Source organism: Chanodichthys erythropterus, chromosome 10 (assembly GCF_024489055.1).
Source record: "Chanodichthys erythropterus isolate Z2021 chromosome 10, ASM2448905v1, whole genome shotgun sequence".
NCBI lineage: Eukaryota > Metazoa > Chordata > Actinopteri > Cypriniformes > Xenocyprididae > Chanodichthys > Chanodichthys erythropterus.
In genome coordinates this window covers 27574955-27595505 of record NC_090230.1, presented here as the reverse complement: position 1 = coordinate 27595505, position 20551 = coordinate 27574955, and the positions used below count along the sequence as shown (strand labels likewise).

The following is a 20551-nucleotide window of genomic DNA, read 5'->3' as shown; positions in this document are numbered from 1 at the left end:
AAATTCTGCCAAACTTCCCATACTACTTATATATAGGATGTCTACTTTATAAATAGTATGAAAATAATGGAAATATATGGTTCAGATCACTTAAACCATATATGGAAATGGAGCTTGGTTGTCATCTAGTGAAAAAGTGTGGTACTGCACCCAAACAAAATCTTACTGAAAGCTCATTTTTTGAGGTATCAACCTGAAATCTTTGATTTCCTTGCAGTTTTAGAGTAAAACTTGTTTTATAAAATATATATTTTATATAGAATATAAAATTTATTTTTACATTTTCATAAACTTGAACTTCTATAACTTTTTTTTTCCTCTTTCACTTACATAAGTTTTTTCACTTCTACCAAATTTCATCTTTAAAACAATACCAGCCTTATGTCTATATTCCAAAGTATTCTTGAATTAAAACCATTTAAGTTTGGATAGTGCACTTTCATGTTTAAAAAAAAAAAGTGGGGGTGACAGTTAACAGGTTAAACCCCAATGAAGAAAATGCGTGTTTATGAACATTAATAACAGTGAGTTTAGGGACACGTTTTGCCATTGAGATGACTGGGAAAAAGTTTCCTGATCAACCTGAATTCATGCCAAATAATGAATGTTTGTTGTGTATCAAAATAAATTGTCCATTTATATCAGTGATCATTATTGTATATCCAGGTACACAAGTGACACATGGTCGAAAGAACGGATGGCAGAGAATAACAAAAGGTTGCAAAAAATCTTTATTATTTCTTTAATTTCCAGAGGGATGACCATGTTTTAAATCTTCACAAGGTGAAGTAACAGAAGAACATAGCAATACATCATTGAAATGGCAGATGTATTTAACAATATTTTATTTGATTTTCCAGTTATAGGAAATCAGTATGATCTTTCTGAGATGATTGGGTGGGTTTACTGTGTAATTTAAAAATTTAACCTTGTGCTGTCAGTGTATCTTAAATAGCCTAAATGGAAACCATGAAAAAACAATATAATTTCAGCAACATTTTTAGCATTTGTCACCAACTGGAAAACCAGATAATGTTAGTCAGAACAGGTAAGCTAACAACACATGTATAATCACATTATAGGTTACAAGAATATTTAATGTCCACAGACACATACTCACAAGATGAATTCATTGTAGACGATAGCTGAAGGCTGTTCTGTGCCTGTCATTCAGTTACAGATGACTGCACAACGTTCATACTAATGAAAACATTATAGGCTAAACTGTTACCTAGAAGTAAACAACTGTAGTTTAGGTAGCCTATTAATCAGCCGCGACGCTGAGAATATACGTTACCTTTATGGAATAATCCACTATTGTGCTGAAATATGTGAACTAATCAGTCAGTCGCATGTGCGCAATCGCGCATGTCTGGGAAACTCATTAATATTCATGTATGCTCCGCCTTCGTAACGCTCGGCGCTCCCCCTTCAGTCAGCGTCGAGTCTTCTGAGGTAAGCAGTTCGCGATATTTCGCGGTCATTTCTGACAGGTTTTCTTCGGGTTCGACGCTATTTGTGCGTCTGCTAAGTAAAACGAATTTTTTTTTTTTAAAGAAGAAGGATTTATGAGTTGCCTTTCTCTTCACATACAAAACGGTAAGATGTTAGCAAACTATGGATTGCTATGAATGCAGTTATTAGAAAATACAACTATACTTAGATTCATATGGGCAAATTACAGTGGCTGACAGTGTTTGCTGTGTTTTTCTGTATGATTTTATAAGTATAGTAATATTAAGGCACTTTTATAGTCTTTCAGCATGACTCAAACAATCTGTTTCTATCAGCAAATACTTAGAATAAAGTGAGATGATCTGCTGCTGATCTTGAATATCTTGTTTAATGAGTATTGACAGTCTATGGATCATCATTTTTATCAGAGCCGCTGAAAAGCCTCTATTTCATGTCAGATCCTGTTTTCACCTCATTCTTCTTCAGATCCGTAAATTGCCACATTAAGATCATAAGATAAGATTTTATATGATTTTATTGGTGTCAACAGACTTGCGCAATCAACAAGATAAGTTATTGTGAAGATACACACCAATCAGGCTTAACATTATGATCACCTTCGTAATATTGTGTTGGTCCCACTTTTGCTGCCAAAATAGAGGCATGGACTTCTCTAAAACCCTGAAGGTGTGCTGTGATATCTGGCACCAAGATGTTAGCAGCAGATCCTTTAAATCCTGTAAGCTGGGAGGTGGGGCCTCCATGGATTGGACTTGTTTGTTCAGCACATCCCACAGATGCTCGATTGGATTGAGATCTGGGGAATTTGGAGGCCAAGTCAACACCTCAAACTCATTGTTGTGCTCCTCAAACCATTCCTGAACCAATTTTGCTTTGTGGGCAGGAGCATTATCCTGCTGAAAGAGGCCACCAGGGAATACAGTTTCCATTAAATGGCACATGGTCTGCAACAGTGCTTACGTAGGTGTAGGGATAGGTACCATTAAGGTTTTAACAGTATTACTAATCTTACAGATACTGCTTATCGGTCTGCTACTTTAACTGTATTCTTATAGTTGTATGTATATATATATATATATACACACACACCAATCAGGCATAACATTATGATCGCCTTCCTAATATGGTGTTGGACCCCCATTTGCTGCTAAAACAGAGGCATGGACTCCTCTAGAACCCTGAAGGTGTGCTGTGATATCTGGCACCAAGATGTTAGCAGCAAATCCTTTAAATCCTGTAAGCTGGGAGGTGGGGCCTCCATGGATCTGACTTGTTTGTTCAGCACATCCCACGGATGCTAGATTGGATTGAGATCTGGGGAATTTGGAGGCCAAGTCAACAACTCAAACTCCTCAAACCATTCTTGAACCATTTTTGCTTTGTGGCAGGGTGCGTTATCCTGCTGAAAGAGGCCACAGCCACCAGGGAATACCATTTCCATGAAAGGGTGTACATGATCTGCAACAATGCCTATCTTAGAGATACTGCTTATCGATCTGGTACTTTATATTTTTGTGTATATTTGATCATTTGGATGTGCATCCAAAGCCCACAGTGTAATTTGTTTGTCTATTTGCGATCTGTTTTGGAGTGCGCACACACAATTCAGCCTGGGGAACCACGTCTTTTCCACAGATTTTTATGCTCTCAATGTTTTAAAACGTTAATAACTATATAAAACAATCGCTGACTGTGCTGATTCTGATGTTAAGTTTTGGTATAGGTATGGACAAATGTGCATCACTATGAAGGGAAGGAAGTTGTGCTAGACGAAACACAGCTATCCACTTGATGTAAGAAAACGTGATTCATCAGACCAGGCCATCTTTTTCCATTGCTCCGTGGTCCAGTTCTGATGCTCATGTGCCCACTGTTGGCTCTTTCGGTGGTGAACAGGGGTCAGCATGGGAAAAGTACATGAAAATTCTTCTTTAGTACTTCTTAAGATCATCTTAAGAACATCTAAGTGTACTCAACTGTGCTATTTTGAGACACCATGAAATATGAACTAAAATGTGCTTTTAATATACTATTTCTGTATTTAAAAAAAATATTTAGATACTACTTATAGTACATTTGAACCCATAGTGGCTTTCTATCAGAACCAGCATTAACTTCTTGATCAATTTGAGCTGACCCTCTGACCCAGTCGTCTAGCCATCACAAATTGGCCCTCGTCAAACTCGCTCAAATCCTTATGCTTGCCCATTTTTCCTGTTTCTAACACATCAACTCTGAAGACAAAATGTTCACTTGCTGCCTAATATATCCACCCACTAACAGGTGCCATGATGAAGAGATAATCAGTGTTATTCACTTCACCTGTCGGTGCTCATAATGTTAGGCCTGATATTTACTGATATTATTTTATTTGTCACAACAATACATAGATAGGTGAACATAAATATTTAAAATGTGTGAATTAGTATAAAAACAAACCCAGTAAGTGATTTCTTCTTGATTTTGTCAGATCTGCTCCTCCTCCTTCAGTGAAGCTCCTCCCACTGCAATTCACCAATAAATGCTGGAATATTCCCATCAGTCTACAAGTGAAGACGAGCATCAATCCATCAGGAAGAGCTGAAATCTGCAAAGACAGAGTTTATTGAAGGACAGTGAGAAGATGAGAGATCCAGAACACTGCAGAATGAAACACACTGAAGAACAAAGAGGTTGGTGTGTATTCCTGACTCTTCATTCATGAGGCTGAAGAACAATAAGGATATAAAGCAGTTCATCAGATTTAGTGTTTATAGTAGGACAAAACATAGTTAAACAAATAAATAATATAGGGAACACTTTCTACAGTCATGTGAAAAAGAAGGTACACCCTTTTGAATTCTGTGGTTTTACATATTGGGATATAATAAAAAAAAAAAAAAAATCATCTGATCCTTGACAGGTCTCAAAATTAGGTAAATACAACTTCAGATGAGCAACTACATGATATATTAGACTGTGTCATTATTTAACAAAAACTAAGCTAACATGGAGAAGCCATGTGTGACAAACTAAATGTACCCTTATTGCTTCCATAGGAATTTGAGGGTAGTAGGAGTTAAAATGCTTTTAAAAAAAAAACAATTGGCATAAAAACATCATACCAGCGGTCAAGCATGGTTGTGGAAGGGTGATGATTTTTGGCTTACTTTGCAACCACAGGACCTGGGCACCTCACAGTCATTGAGTCGACCATGAACTCCTCGATCCATACCAAAGTATTCTAGAGTCAAATGTGAGGCCATTTGTCTGACAGCTAAGGCTTGACAGAAATTGGGTTATGCAACAAGACAGCCTAACAACAATCCCAAGCACACCAGCAAATCTACAACAGCATGGCTGAAAAAAAAAAGAATCAAGGCCTAATCAAATTCCAGACCTCAACTCAATTGAAATGCTGTGGTGGGACCTTAAGAAAGCTGTGCATGAACAGATGCCCACAAACCTCAATTAACTGAAGCAATGGTGTAAAGAAGAGTGAGACAAAATTCCTCAACAATGATGTGAGAGACTGATAAAGTCAAATAGAAAAAGATTACTTCAACATATTCCTGCTATAGGTGTGTCTATAAGCAATTGAATCTTATTTTGTCACACATGGCTTCTTACTTTTGGCTTTATTTTTGTTAAATACATAATCACACAGTGTAATATTTCATTTATTGCTGTTCATCTGAGGTTTTATTGATCTAATTTTAAGACTTGTTATAGACCAGATGATTTTTATGTCCTGATTTTATGACTCAGTTATTCATTTTCTTGTTTTGATCAAATGGTTACTGAAAAGAGATTTAATAAATGTTCACACTGATAAGAACTAAATATGATCTGAGCTGTTTTATTTTACATTTGTTATATGGGCATTATTTGGGCATTAGTCCGATGGGCAGGTCACACCCTGAACTTGCCTGTGCAAAGTGCTCTGAAGAACCACCAAGATATTTCCAAGTGTTTGGCTGCCTCAAGATGCCTTGTTGAATATTTTAAAAAGAGCGAGCTGGCATGCACCAAGCTAAAGGATAAGTAGAAGCAAATGGGTAAACCTCAACACATGCTGGTGCAAGATGTAAGTAACCGATGGAACAGCACTTATCATATGCTGTCCAGGCTGCTGGAACAAAGATGGCCGGAGACTGCTGCCTTCACAGACATAGCCTTGACTCAGAGAAGAAAATATCACTAGCTTGATCTCAGGCCTGAACAGTGGAACCTGATTAAGGAGCTAATTCAGGCCCTTGAGCCATTCGATGGAGCTACGGTGTTATAATATGTTACCCCTAGTGCAAAGCCTTAATAATTCTATATAGATTTCAGCTTTTGAGACTGCACTAGTGAAGTCATACCAGGCTCATGTGATAGAAAAGATCACAACAAGATGGCAAGGACTATCTGTGTTTCAACCCTGAATCTCCAAACACGATCCTAGTCTCTGCTGCTCTGGATCCCGGGTTTAGAAAACCTGAGCGTTCAGGTCACACCCTGAACTTGGTTGTGCAAAGTGATCTGAAGAACCACGACACTATTTCCAAGTGTCTGGCTGCTGCAAGATGCCTTGTTGAACATTTTAAAAAGAGCGAACTAGCATGCACCAAGCTAAAGGTCAAGCAGCAGCAAATGGGTACACCGCAACACATGCTGGTGCAAGGTACTTGCTAGAACAGCACTTATCAAATGCTTTCCAGTCTGCTGGAACAAAGATTCTGGAGACTGCTGCCCTCACAGACACAGCCATGACTCAGAGAGGAAAATATCACTAGCTTGATCTCAGGCCTGAACAGTGGAACATGATTAAGGAGCTAATTCAGGCCCTTGAGCCATTCGATGGAGCTACGGTGTTGTAATACGTTACCCCTAGTGCAAAGCCTTTTGAGACTGCACTAGTGAAGTCATACCAGGCTCATGTGAAAGAACAGATCACAACAAGATGACAAGAACTATCTGTGTTTCAACCCTGAATCTCCAAACACAGTCATAGTTGCTGCTGCTCTTGAGGTTTAGAAAACCTAAGGTCTTGTCTGCTGACGACATTGAAAGTCCAAAGCACAGTACAAACCATGGCACTGGCTGCCGAAAAGAAAGTAAGGCAGCCCAACATAAGTGAAAATGAAGCCTCCACCACAGCACAAGACAACTGAGTAACACATGTGGAGCATCGTTCCTCGACAACATACTGGGAACATCATCAGACACCAGCGGCAGTGTTGAAGAGGATGAGCAGCAGCAGATCACCCAATCAGTGCAGAAGGAGGTTTTTATGTATTTTGGATAACATCCCCTGTCCAAGAAGGAGAATCTGCTGTTGTGTTGGGGGAAAAAAATACAGCACACTCTCCAATGCTGTCAAAGCTGGCCAAGTCCTTCCTGTGTGTTTCAGCCACTGCTCTTTAATAAAGAAAAAATACTTATCTGATTACTTGATTAATCAATGGAATAATCACAAGAATACTCGATTAATAAAATACAGCCCTAGTAATGACTGCTCATATTTAAGAATACACCACTCGTCGCCGGTTCACCACTGTTCCTTCCTTGGACAACTTTTGATAGATACTGACCACTGCAGACCGGGAACACCCCACAAGAGCTGCAGTTTTGGAGATGCTCTGACCCAGTCGTCTAGCCATCACAAATTGGCCCTCGTCAAACTCGCTCAAATCCTTACGCTTGTCCATTTTTCCTGCTTCTAACACTTCATCTTTGAGGACAAATTTTTTACTTGCTGCCTAATACATTCCACCTACTAACTGTCACCACGATGAAGAGATAATCAGTGTTATTCGGTTCACCTTTCAGTGCTCATAATGTTGGTTCATTTTGAGACTGACTGGACAAATTAGAATGTGGCGGGCAACCACAGTCTAGTTAGTTTGGGAAACACTGGATAGATAATTGTGGAGTTCATCAAATATTTAAAAGTTCTCTCTAAGGAAACACGGGATGTGTGCTGATAACATTTTAAAATAACTTGTAGTTCAGTGTACCTTGTTCATGGACAGAGGTTTATAAAAATGCATCAAAATGATCATAATTTATTTTCTATTTTCACTTTACATTTCTCTCAGATTTTCTGTGATTTATTTAAAATGTAACCTTTTTTCATTTCAGATGTAATGCTGGTGAATGAAGAGAGTAAAGAGGAGGAGAAACATGTCAAAACTGGAGAAACGTTCTCACAGACTGAAAGTATTTCTTTACTGAAAAGAAGAGAAAAGAAATGTTTCACCTGCCATCAGTGTGGAAAGAGTTTCACATGCAAACAGAGACTTGAGGTTCACATGAGGATCCACATGGGAGGGAAACCATTCACATGTGATCAGTGTGGGAAGAGTTTCGCACAACAAGGAACCCTTAAGAAACACATGATCATCCACACTGGAGAGAAGCCATTCATATGTGATCAGTGTGGGAAGACTTTTATTACAACTGCAAGTTTGAATCGACACCAGAGAATTCACACAGAGAAACCTTACAAGTGTTCATACTGCGACAAGAGATTCGGTCAGTCAGAAATTCTGATAAGACATGAGAGGATCCACACTGGAGAGAAACCTTACAAGTGTTCACATTGCGACAGGAGATTCAGTGGGTCAGGACATCTGAAAAAACATGAGAGGATCCACATTGTAGAGAAACCGTATCACTGCACTGCATGTGGGAAGAGTTTCACTCAATCATCTGCTCTATACAATCATACAAAATACAATCACAGTAAGTAGATCGTCTTCAGATCCAGCACTTTCAAGTGTACAGCTGCATACTCACCAAATGTGACACAATAATACTGTCTAGGAATAAAATCTCTTCAATATGAGTATACTTTTACAAGACAACATTGCACTAAAAATGGAAAAGATGACAGATGACAACGTCAAAACACCTAAAAACACTGTATTCTGCTGCCAAGCCAGTAGTTGGTGATGTCAATTTGTAAAGAAACACAGAACATGCAATGTGCATATGTAAGCAGCTTTATAGTACAGTATATTACACATAAGGGTAAGCTGTACTTGATATTTTATTCTTAGTTTTAATTAAATGTTACTCTGGTCAAGTTCTATACACAAAAGAACATGACAATTTTCACATTGGTGTGTAGAAACATGGAAACAGGCTGAATGAAAATAGAATAGTTTCCCCAGTAACCTCTGTACACAAAGCAGCTTATCGAAAGATTTCTTTCCCTTCATGATAGTTTGCCAACATTCAAGCTAGCAAGTTGCAATGTGTTTATTTACATTGAGGCGGGGCATTTCAATATGTTTTGACTTAAAGGATTAGCTAACTTTCAAATGTAAATTACCCTAAGCTTTACTCGCCCTTAAGCCATCCTAAGTGTATATGACATTCTTCTTTCTGATGAACACAATCTGAGTTATATAATAAATATCCTAACACATCCAAGCTTTATAATGGCAGTGAATGGGACCAAGGAGTATGAAGCTGAAGAAAGTGCATCTGTCTGTCATAAACATCATACCTTCTGAAGGTCTTCTGAAGTGAAGTGAAGTCTGTTTAAGAAAAATATCCATATTTAACAAGTCATAAAGTAAAATGCACTTACACTTTGTTCTACGCCTTCTGTATTCAACTTATGGAAATGTCAGTTAAGCTTTTTTTGTAAGTTGTATACGGAAGACAGTCTAGCGGAAACCATGAGAACGCACGTGAGCCCCCCGCAGACATTGAGGGACCATCCACCGCGAAAGGTGAGCCAGAGCCTGAGGAGCAAACGACAAACTTCTCCATCAGGCCGGAAGTAGAATTCCTGAGCTCATCTGAGTAGGGGTGTTAACCCGTGACCAATGTATAAGGACTGCATGATCAGTGAAATGGACTATGACGTACTCATTTCTTTGCTGTGTATCGAAGTAACATTTCTCACCATCATCATGTCCCAGAGCTCAGCCTGTCCTCCAGCCCCACAACATCCCTGGAGATGCCCTGCCAGGGTCAAGCAACTATCAGCAGAGGCCATAATCAAGGATCCTGCGGCTCCGCCTCTGGCCTTGGACACCCTTGGCCCCTGGACATCAACCCACATCCAGCTCCTCAAGGAACCAATATCCAAGTGACGGCACCAGGTTCACTCATCCCACCGGCTTCCCCTTGGTCTATCGTCGCTCTACCTACACCACAGACATCCGGGCTGACTTCTAAGCTCTGTCCCTCTCCCCTATGGCTTCAGCAAGCTCCTTCCTCCCTTCTGGGTCACCTGTGTCCCTTTTAGATTCTCTAGCTCCACCTGCGATGCTCCTTTCTAAGACTTCGCCTGGGCCTCCTTCACACATGATGTCTCTCGGCTCCTGCGGTCCTCCGTCTGCACCCATGGATCCTTCTTCCTTGTCTCCCGCGGTCGTCCCCAGCTGTGGTCAGTCACAACAAACACCACATTAGTTCTGCCCTATATGGACTGTCGGCTCTGGGAAGCTCTGGGTCTGTGCTGGCGGACCATCCCAAATATCACCGCCAGGGGATCATTGTCTTCATGTCACTCCCCTGTCATCTCCTGTCACCATTCCTTCACCATCACCTCGTTCACCTCCCGAACCCCCTTTTCATACATGATGTCACTGCTGGTGGGAAGGGCCCCATCTTGTGCTTTGTGGGACATTTAATTGTTTTCACTACAGAAACATTTCTGGTTAAAATGTTTTAAAATATGCCTCATTTTATAAAAATGCATTTTAAAAGATCCTAATTTTGTGCCTTTGTTAACTTACAATTCACACTTCTCTTTTTTTATGATTCATTTATAATGTACCTTTTTTACTATTTTTTCAGGCCTGATGGTGGAGAATAAGGAGAGTGAAGAGGAGAAACATCATTATGTCAAAACTGGAGAAAAAACTTGTTCACAGACTGAAAGTATTTCTTTATTAAAAGGAAGAGACAAGGAATGTTTCACTTGCCGTCAGTGTGGAAAGAGTTTTGCATGCAAAAAGAGTCTAAAGATTCACATGAGGATCCACACTGGAGAGAAACCATTCACATGTGATCGGTGTGGAAAGAGTTTCACACAGCAAGGAACCCTTAAGGAACACATGAATGTCCACACTGAAGAGAAACCGCATGAATGTGATCAATGTGGCAAAACATTTTTGAGGGGTTCAGGCCTGAAGATCCACCTGAAATTTCATTCACAGGAGAAACCACATTCATGTTCTTTCTGTGGAAAGAGTTTTTCACTGCTGCAAAGTTTAAAAAAACATCAGAAAATACATACTGGCATAAGAGATCATGTGTGCTTTGAGTGTCAGAAGACTTTTATTACAGCTGAACATTTGAAACGGCACCAGATGATCCACACTGGAGAAAAACCTTACAAGTGTTCACACTGCGACAAGAGATTCAATGATTCCGGAAACCTGAAAACACATGAGCGGATCCACACTGGAGAGAAACCTTACAAGTGTTCACACTGCGACAAGAGATTCAGTGAGTCAGGACAACTGAAAACTCATGAGATGATCCACACTGGAGAGAAACCTTACAAGTGTTCACACTGCAACAAGAGATTCAGTCGATCAGGAGACCTGAAAACACACGAGAGGATCCACACTGGAGAGAAACCTTACAAGTGTTCCTACTGCGACAAGAGATTTAGTCGATCAGGAGACCTGAAGACACATGAGAGGATCCACACTGGAGAGAAACCTTACAAGTGTTCACACTGTGAAAAGAGATTCAGTGAGTCAGGACAACTGAAAAGACACGAGAGGATCCACACTGGAGAGAAACCTTACAAGTGTTCATACTGCAACAAGAGATTCAGTCGGTCAGGAGACCTGAAAACACATGAGAGGATCCACACAGGAGAGAAACCTTACAAGTGTTCACACTGCGATAGAAGATTCAGTGAGTCAGGAAAACTAATAAAACACAAGAAGATCCACATTGGATAGAAACCGTATCACTACACTCTATGTGGGAAGAGTTTCACTCACTCATCTTCTCTACACAGTCATACTACAAACAATCACATTAAGTAAGGTGATGTCCCAGTGAGTTGATGTGTGTTTGTCCCTGAATTACAGGAGATTTGCTGAAGGGTGTGGCTTTACACCTGGACTTGGTGCATTTCTAGTTTGTGTTCTTGTTGTTTCTCTTTCCTTCAGTGATTCCGCTTGTTAACCACAGGTGTTTGCCAAGTATAAAGAATGCATTTTTGTAACATTTTAATTTCTTATTTAGTGTTGACAAAGCAATAAATTCATAAGTAAGACGTAAACCAATAACTTCAGTCCAGGTCTCCACCATGTTTCGTTAGAAATGCCCCATAATTAAATGTAAGTTTGTGTTGGTACTCATCAATAATCAAAATGTTCTTATGCGTGGTTCAATAAGAAATGAAATCTCTAGCGTAAGTTCTGCCAGGAAGACTCAATGTTATGTCACTTATTAGTTTAGATCTAACCAATCATTATCTGACACTTGGAGTATCAAAGATTGCTGACACTTGTCTAAGTCCCAGATGCTGACGCCAACCTTCACCTCCATCCTCCCCACCACCACCAGGATGGTCCCTGTCCATACCTCCCAGGGGGTCGGCTACACCACTGCCTTCATCTTCAGGCAGGAAATGCAGAGTCCGCAACCCTTGAGGATGTAAGCTACGGACGGGACCTACGCCAAAGAACTTTATCTTACAATATTTTGCTTGCTGATTGTTAATAAATATTGTTGTTATGTTATCTTGCCTCCCAAGTCTTTCTGGTAGAAATAAACATTCCTGTTCAGTATTACAAGCAGTCGTGTGACTCAGGTACTTTAAAAACAATGCCCATTAGCCTAAAATGAGCTCATTTAGAGAATTATTGATGTATTTTCATATGTTTACCTAAACCTTCTTCACTTCTTTGTTTCAACTCAGATTTGGGTCAAAATGGACAAACCCAACCGTTGGGCTAAATATTGAAATAAAAAAATTTAACCCAAAGGTTGGGTTTGTCCATATTTGACCCAAATTTGGGTTGAAACAGCTATGCCTTTTTTATTTATCATGCTGTAATTTCTTTAGAAAATCTCACATTTAGAAAGCCAATTTGGTTGTTTTATAGTTGTTTTTTCTGACGGCTAGATGGTGCCATTAAAAAAGCATTTATTTAGCTGTCAACAAACATTTGGTTTTAATTTTACTTAATTGTTCTTACTGCCAATTTAACATGTTTTAACAGGTTTCCCTTTTCATATTAAAATAAAATTTGTTCATAACTTGCAGTTTGTTTCCTAGATGTTTTAATTGCTTTAGACTGGCAGTGAAGGTGTGCTGTGGTATCTGCACCAAGATGTTCAACATGATCACATGAGAATGCGTATCAATAGTATGTGTATTTAATCACGTAGAATATATATGCAAAAATGAGTTTTGGCGTGCATATACTACACAGTTCTTCATGTGCATATGATAAGCACTTTATGACATCTATGTAACATGCTCGGTAATCTTGGGTAGGATTATTGGTATGGGGTTCGTGCATATAATACGCCATAAAGTGCGTATCATATGCACATTAAAAACTGCGTATCATATGCACGCCAAAACTAATTTTCGTGTATACATTCCACGAGATTACGCACTGGTATTATTGATACACATTTTCATGTGATCGGGCTGGGATGTTATCAGCAGATCCTTCAAGTCCTGTAAGTTGCAAGATGGAGCCTCCATGAATCGGACAAGGTAAAATACCATGTCCCCTTAAACTTAAATAGCTCCCCTTTCCCTCGGACATATAACTTATAAATATCAACACAAAATAACCGTCTTTCGCTCGGATGTTTAACTTATAAAACACTCCTAAATAGGCTCACAAATTATCGAATATGTTGTAATATTAAATTTTTGTAGATAAATTTGACCTAAAAATTAACATTTATTCAGTGCAGCTTACCTTACGAGTGAACTTTACAAAATGGCTGGTGCTGTCTCTCATTGTGAATCCTGTGAAGTCCGTCAAAGCCAAAGAGCTGTAATGATCCTTCCACAAAGTCAAATAGCATACAGAGTTTTCTATTCTCTGTGTAAATGTAGTGATGGTCTTTTCTTGTATTTAACGACAACTTAAAGACAATTTAAAGACAACTTAATTCAAGATTAAATAAATAAACCATATGTGCTCTAAGTGTGAGAAGATTTTTTTTTTTTTTTTTTACAGCTGATCATTTGAAACTTCCATCAGAGGATTCGCACTGGAGAGAAACCTTACAAGTGTTCACACTGCGACGAGATTAAGTCAGTCAGGGAACCTGAAAACACACGAGAGGATCCACATTGGAGAGAACCCATCTTCTCTAAACAATCATACAAATCACAGTTAGTTCATCTTCAGATCCATCACTTTCAAGTGTGAATGTATCCTCATCGAATGTGACACAATAACGCATCAAACAACAAAAAATCTGTCCTAACCAGCCAAAACAAGTGACAGGACAAATAAACATCACCTAAATTCGTCACAGTGAATAAAGTTCATCTTCAAGACCAGCAGTTTCAACTGTGAGATTCAGATAAACTCAAAAATTTATCAAATTTATAATATTTAACAGTTTAATTCTTGTGAATTATTTTACTTCATGATATAAAACATATCATTATGCTTTATTCTGAGTTTCATATTATGTCCAATTTTCATATGTTGTTTGTTTACACTTTTATTAATGAAAGTAGAAGCATTTCACAGGTTTAAATGGTTCTTTTTCATCAAAACATATTTTTTAACCTGTTCCTTTTTGTTGTTGTTTAAAACATCTAAAGAAAACACAGATGTAAGCGTTGCAAATGTCCTTCACTTTTCTTTTCTTGAGATGCTTTACTATCTTGTTTGTCAATAAACTTTTAAATTAAACTTTTATTGTCTGGTGATTCTTCTTGCATCAAGAATAAATTCATAATTTTAGTTACATCTAGAAGCCATGAAATAGTCTTATTTTTTATTGATATGTTGTTTTATAGATGTTTTGACGTTTTAAACAATTTGGCGCGGTTTTATTAATCTACCATTGGTTTTGTCTCGCGGTAATGACGTCATCACCACTCGCGCGAGTTTCTTTTCAGTCAGCGTCGAGTCTTCTGAGGTGAGTTCAGCAGTTTCGCTTATTTACACAATTTTAAAACACACTTTACAGTTTGTTTAAATAACATTCAACGGGTTCATTTCTGAATTGTTTTAATCGGGTACAGCGCTATGTGTGTGTCTGCTGACTAAATTTAACACTGTTAAAGGAGAAGGTTTTATGATTTGTCAATTGCTACTAAAAACAAAAACAGTGAGATGTTAGCGAAAAAACTTAAAAAGGCACAAATTAATAAAAATGTGCTTTTCACTATTTGCCTAGTGTATGATTGCAGAAAAAAATTTTTAGTGCCACAGACAGATGGGGTAAAACCAGCATGGTGAAAAATTAAGTATTGATACAAATACTTTAGATAAAATGTTTTGAATATAATTTAAGTGAATACTCATACAATCAAGCAAAATGTGTACTATTTTCTGTTTGTTTAGATAAATAAAATAATCCTTTTTTTTTTTCAATAAATGTACTGTCATTAAATGTTTTTTTAAAATAAATAAAATAAAACAGAATCAAAACATGTTAAAAAGTAACGATTCTGAAAGCATTTAATGAGATTCCATAATAATTAATTATAGCTTTACAGAAGTAAGAATATCATATTTTTTTTAATATGATGGTTTCATTATAAATATGGTGATCATCTCTAAGGTGGACACCCAACTTAATATATGATATTTATTTATTTATTTATTATCTGTAACCATGTCATGTCAACAAAAGGAAAAGTCTTCCAGCTGTTTATTATCAACAGCAGCTGTGCTTTTTACCCCAAATACTGTACTTTTACATATTCTCATGTTGTTGAAGAACTGTTGCTTTATTTACCTTGAACCAAACTGAGAAACATACAAAAAATGTATGTATACAACATAAAAAAAAAAAAACATACAAACAAGACCTTTGTCTCAAAATATAGCCAATAATGTTGTTTTCCCATTTGCTACATAAATCTACAACATTATAAAAATTACAACATATTAGATAGGACTGCACAATTAATCAAATTTCTAATTGCTATTACGAGTAACTATGCCTTTTTTGTGTTAAACTGACATGTCATTTGTTCAGAGACTGTAGTGCTCATAAAGGTAATTAATATATGATTAGACCTTTTAAATATTCTTCTGCGTTTCTCCCTCGTTCTTGGGAGTTTGTTGTCAAAAAGGGTTATATTTTTAAAATGCATCAAGGTGCCCTTAAATCTGTTTTTTTTTTTCCCCTCCTTGGTCATATTTCTATATTCACATGTCTGTATAATGTACAAAATATGGCCTTTCATTTTCTTGTTTTGATCAAATGGTCAGTGAAACCAGATTTGATTAACATTGACATTGATTTTCCATGTCAGAAGGCCAAACTAAAATGTGTAGCTGTTGTCTACTTTAATGTTCACTTTTTAATCTTTTTCACTTCTCACACATTTCCCTCTGGTTTTTATAATATATTAATAATGTAACTTTTTTAGTTTCAGACCTGATGGAAGAGAACGAGGAGAGTGAAGAGGTGGAGAAACGTAATTATGTCACAACTGCAGATAAAACTCACTCACAGGCTGGAAGTGTTTCTTTACTGACAAAAAGAGACAAGAAATGTTTTACCTGCCATCTGTGCGGAAAGATTTTGAAATGCAAAAAGAATCTCAAGACACACATCATGATCCACACTGGAGACAAACCGTTCATATGTGATCAATGCGGGATGACATTCACACATAGAGGAAACCTTGAGAAACACCTAAACATTCACACTAGAGAGAAACTGCATAATTGTGATCAGTGTGGCAAAATATTTGTTAGGGTTTCAGGCCTGAAGGAACACCTGAAAGTTCATTCACAGGAGAAACCATATTCATGTTCTTTGTGTGGAAAGAGATTTTCACAGTTGCATAATTTAAAACTTCATCACAAAGTACATAATGGTGTTAGAGATCATAAGTGCTTTGAATGTGGGAAGTGTTTTATTACAGCTGTAGATCTGAAAAAACACTGGAGAATTCACTCTGGAGAGAAACCTTACATGTGTTCAAACTGCGACAAGAGATTCAGTCATTCAGGATCCCTGAAAAAACATGAGAGGATCCACACTGGAGAGAAACCGTATCACTGCTCTGCATGTGGGAGGAGTTTCAGTCAATTATCTTCTCTACGCAGACATGCAAAAAGAAATCACATTAAGTAGTTCATCTTCAGATCCATTTCAGGATGTTGAAGAGGCTGATTTATTATTAACTTGATCTTCATTGTTTTAAAACAACTAGTTATTCTTCCACTTATTGTGTATTTAGAAAACACACACTTTAAGATATTCTGTCGTGTAGATTTGCAACTGGCCGCCTTCACTTTTATTCTCTTGAGATGCTTTGCTGTCTTGTTGAAAGATGAGAAAGATCTGTATCATTGTTTCCACTCTTATTTACTTTCTTTTTGCCTCACCCAAGAATTAAAATTTTATTGTCTGTTGATTCTTCTTGCATCAAGTTTTAAAAAAAAATCATAATTTTAGTCACATGAAATACACATATTTTGTTTGATATGGTGTTTTATAGAGGTTTTGATGTTTTAGGGTGGTCATGGAACAACGGACCATCTTTCTGAAGCTGCTACGTCCATTGAAGTATTGCTGGACAAACTAAATGTTGCTTGCTCTCATGAGTCAGAAACGCAGAACAAATAGGCAGCATTTTCCAGTTTTCAGAGTCATTTCATGTCTTAATGACTCTTAATGCAATACTACTATTACTACTAATACTAATAATAATTCGATTTTTGATGGAGTAATCACACAATTTTTCATCCATTCAATTTTAACAGTAATTTGAAAAAGAAAAAAGAATGAGTTTTATTGCACTTGAATCGAATCGAAAATGTATTGCATCATAATGGGGTGAATCGTATTGCATTGGTAGTTGCTTCATTTGTATCTTTTTTAATGTTGGCTATTCATTGAGATGCGCATCACATCGGTCTCAGTTGGAGATCCATAATGTATAGTGTTGTAGGGCTGCACGATTTATTGCACGATACGAAAAATAACATTGAACTCAAACGTGATTATTGCTTAACACTTAAATGCATGACTGTTTCGCCAATCATTCTTACATATTCGGGTCTTTACCGACCCGGACCTATATCTAACACGGAAAGATCTCTACCTGTCATGATGATATAAAACTCCTCTGATATTAGAGTAACAATTACAGAAGAATAAAATAAATCATATTTTGTTACCTTTTGGAGCTTGAAAGGGCTCCGTTTGAGCAGATGTTTTATGCCATCATCACTGTCCTCGTCAGAGCTCATTTCCCAGTAAATTCAGCAAATAATGGGCTAGTTTTATGTTTGAGGTCACAAATATGAGCCCATTTGCAATCTCAAACATATTCTCAGAACTGTATAATTTTCAACATCTTAAAAATCAATATTTCGATCGCTAACAGCTTCACCAGATCCATCCTGTAACAGTTACAGACATGTTTGATTGCGTTCAGTACTTGCTCTGCAGTAAATCGCTGAGTCATTTCATGTTTCTCTTATTATTTCGTTTTCTGTCTAAATGAGTCGTCACTTCAGCATTGTGTATCAGACATTGCCACCTTGTGGAAAAAAGGTGAATTGCACTTATTCCATCATCTGAGATTCAATTATTGTCGTGCAGAAAAAATATATGTACACTCATACACACCTCGGGTCGTTTGCGACCCTATAATTTTTACAAAAAATGAATACAAAAATAGGCATTATTTTATAATTTTATGATTTTTTTCTTGTTATATTCTTTATAATAAATTGATTGAGGAATACCAAGAAGGTTGCTGACTTTAAAAAATGAACGAGGAGGAGGGTAGTGAATGATGTCCCGGGTAACTAAAGACATTTATTAACATCTTGTCCAACAAAAGACAATGTTTTCACTCCAAACTCACTTAATCACGACAGTTGAGCATCCTTCTGTGAGATGATGAGGCTCTGCTAAGGTGATCGACTAACGTCTAGGATGAGGAAGCTAATATTGAAGAGGGAGTTCAAATGCAAATTTCCATAAATGTCCTTTGTTTTCTCAGAGAGTATTCTCAGACATCTTGGCTCCAGCCTTACAATGGTATCATTTTTTCAGTTTTTCTCCAGCTTCACTCTCTTCATCCTCCTCCACAGGTCTGAAATTACCAGAAAGTAATATTATAAATAAATTAGGGCTGTCCATACCTTTTTTTTTTATCGTGAAACTAAGCAAACACCATTTATCTTGTTAAACATGTTAATTTTGTCATCATTTGCTATATCCAGCAAATTAAACCTTCAGATTGAAGATTGATTCTTACAAAACAGTATTTTCTGCAAGATATTTTCAAGGTAAATTTAGGTGTTTTTCCAAAAAAAAAAAAAGGACACTTGGAGACTCCAAAAGGACACCAAATAACATAAGTCCATATAATTCATAAATTTATGCACACCAAAGCACACGAAAACATTACAGAACTTTAAAAAAAAAAAAAAATGTTTAGCTCCAACCCTGATAAAACACGGGAGCACATGATAATTACAGACAGGTGTGTTGAGCAGGGCTGGAGCTGAACTCTGCCATTCTTACTTTTGTAAGACGTGCATTACCGACACCTGCTGGTTAGAAAAAGTATGGGCCAAGATTCCTAATACCTCCTAAACACCTAATCAGTCATTTTCAGATATAGCATTAAAAAAAATCAATTAAAAATTAATCTGCCAATTCATTTCCTTTTAGTCCTATATAAACGGGTATCCAACAGATAGACTGATGGGAATATTCCAGCATTTATTGGTGAATTACAGTGGGAGGGGCTTCACTGAAGGAGGAGGAGCAGATATGACAAAATCAAGAAGAAATCACTGTTAGTTTTTATTTCACACATTTTAAGTATTTATGTTCACCTACCCATCTATCTATACTACTTATAGTAAAGTAACTTTTAAGAACATTAATTGCAAAGTGTAAATACCAATTCCCAAATTCTCTCTTTATTTCTTAGGATTTCATCTACATTATTGAAATAAACAGCGTTATGATACTTACCTATATCACAATAGCTGATCGTGTCGATTGCGTAAGTCTGTTGACACCAATAAAATGATCTTAATGTGGTAATCTGAATACATCAGCATAATGAATGAGGTGAAAACAGGATCTATTGACATAAAATAAAGAATTCAGCTGCTCTGATAATAGTGATGATCCATAGACTATCAATACTCATTAAACAAGACATTCAGGATCAGCAGCAGATCTTCTCACTTTATTTTAAGTATTTGCTGATAGAAACAGATTGTTTGAGTCAGAATATATGCTGAAATATGCAAATGACACTGATCCAAAAAATTAACCCATACTTCAGGGGGTTCATAAAGGCCTCTAATGCCTCGTTTCCACTGAGCGGTACGGTTCGGTTCGGTACAGTTCGGTACGGTTCGGAGCGGTACACCTTGATCAGGCTTGCGTTTCCACCGCAAACAGTACCCTTACTTGATAGGCGTGGTGTAGCCGGAAAATAGTGATCAACGTCATTCTCGCGCGAAGTAGAAAACGATATAGTAAACAACAATGGAGGACATACTACAGCAGATCTTGTTCTTGCTTCTCGGCTTGAGGCTGTCTGTCACAAAAAGAAGACTAGTTTTGCATTCGGCGATTCAGAATACCAAGATTGCAAAGTTCAGACGTCCATGCAGGCACCAACCAGCAAGCGGAGGAGAAACCCCGCGTAATTTAAAAACTATTTTACTGTGTCATGAAATGCAGTTTTGAAAGTTTTTCAGGCGAGAATGTAGTTGTTTAAATCTCAAATCTGTGGTTAATTTATAAAGATAGCGCCTATTTGAAAATTTGATCTGACGTTGTCGGAGTTGTGAGATCCAGGTGATCACCGGGCGCTCGCTGCTCATGTACCCAGCCGAGAGCAGCTGTACCTCGGCTAGTCCTTCTGACATTCGCCGCTGGCTCTGATGTCTCTGTAATGGTTAAAAACAAGATA

The 20551-nt window shown here is 37.5% G+C and overlaps 1 pseudogene; it reads left to right on the top strand.

The window, feature by feature from the left end:
- Window positions 1-16981, top strand: part of LOC137028241 (uncharacterized) — a 40595-nt pseudogene extending 23614 nt beyond the window's left edge.
- The last annotated feature ends 3570 nt before the right edge of the window (window positions 16982-20551 follow it).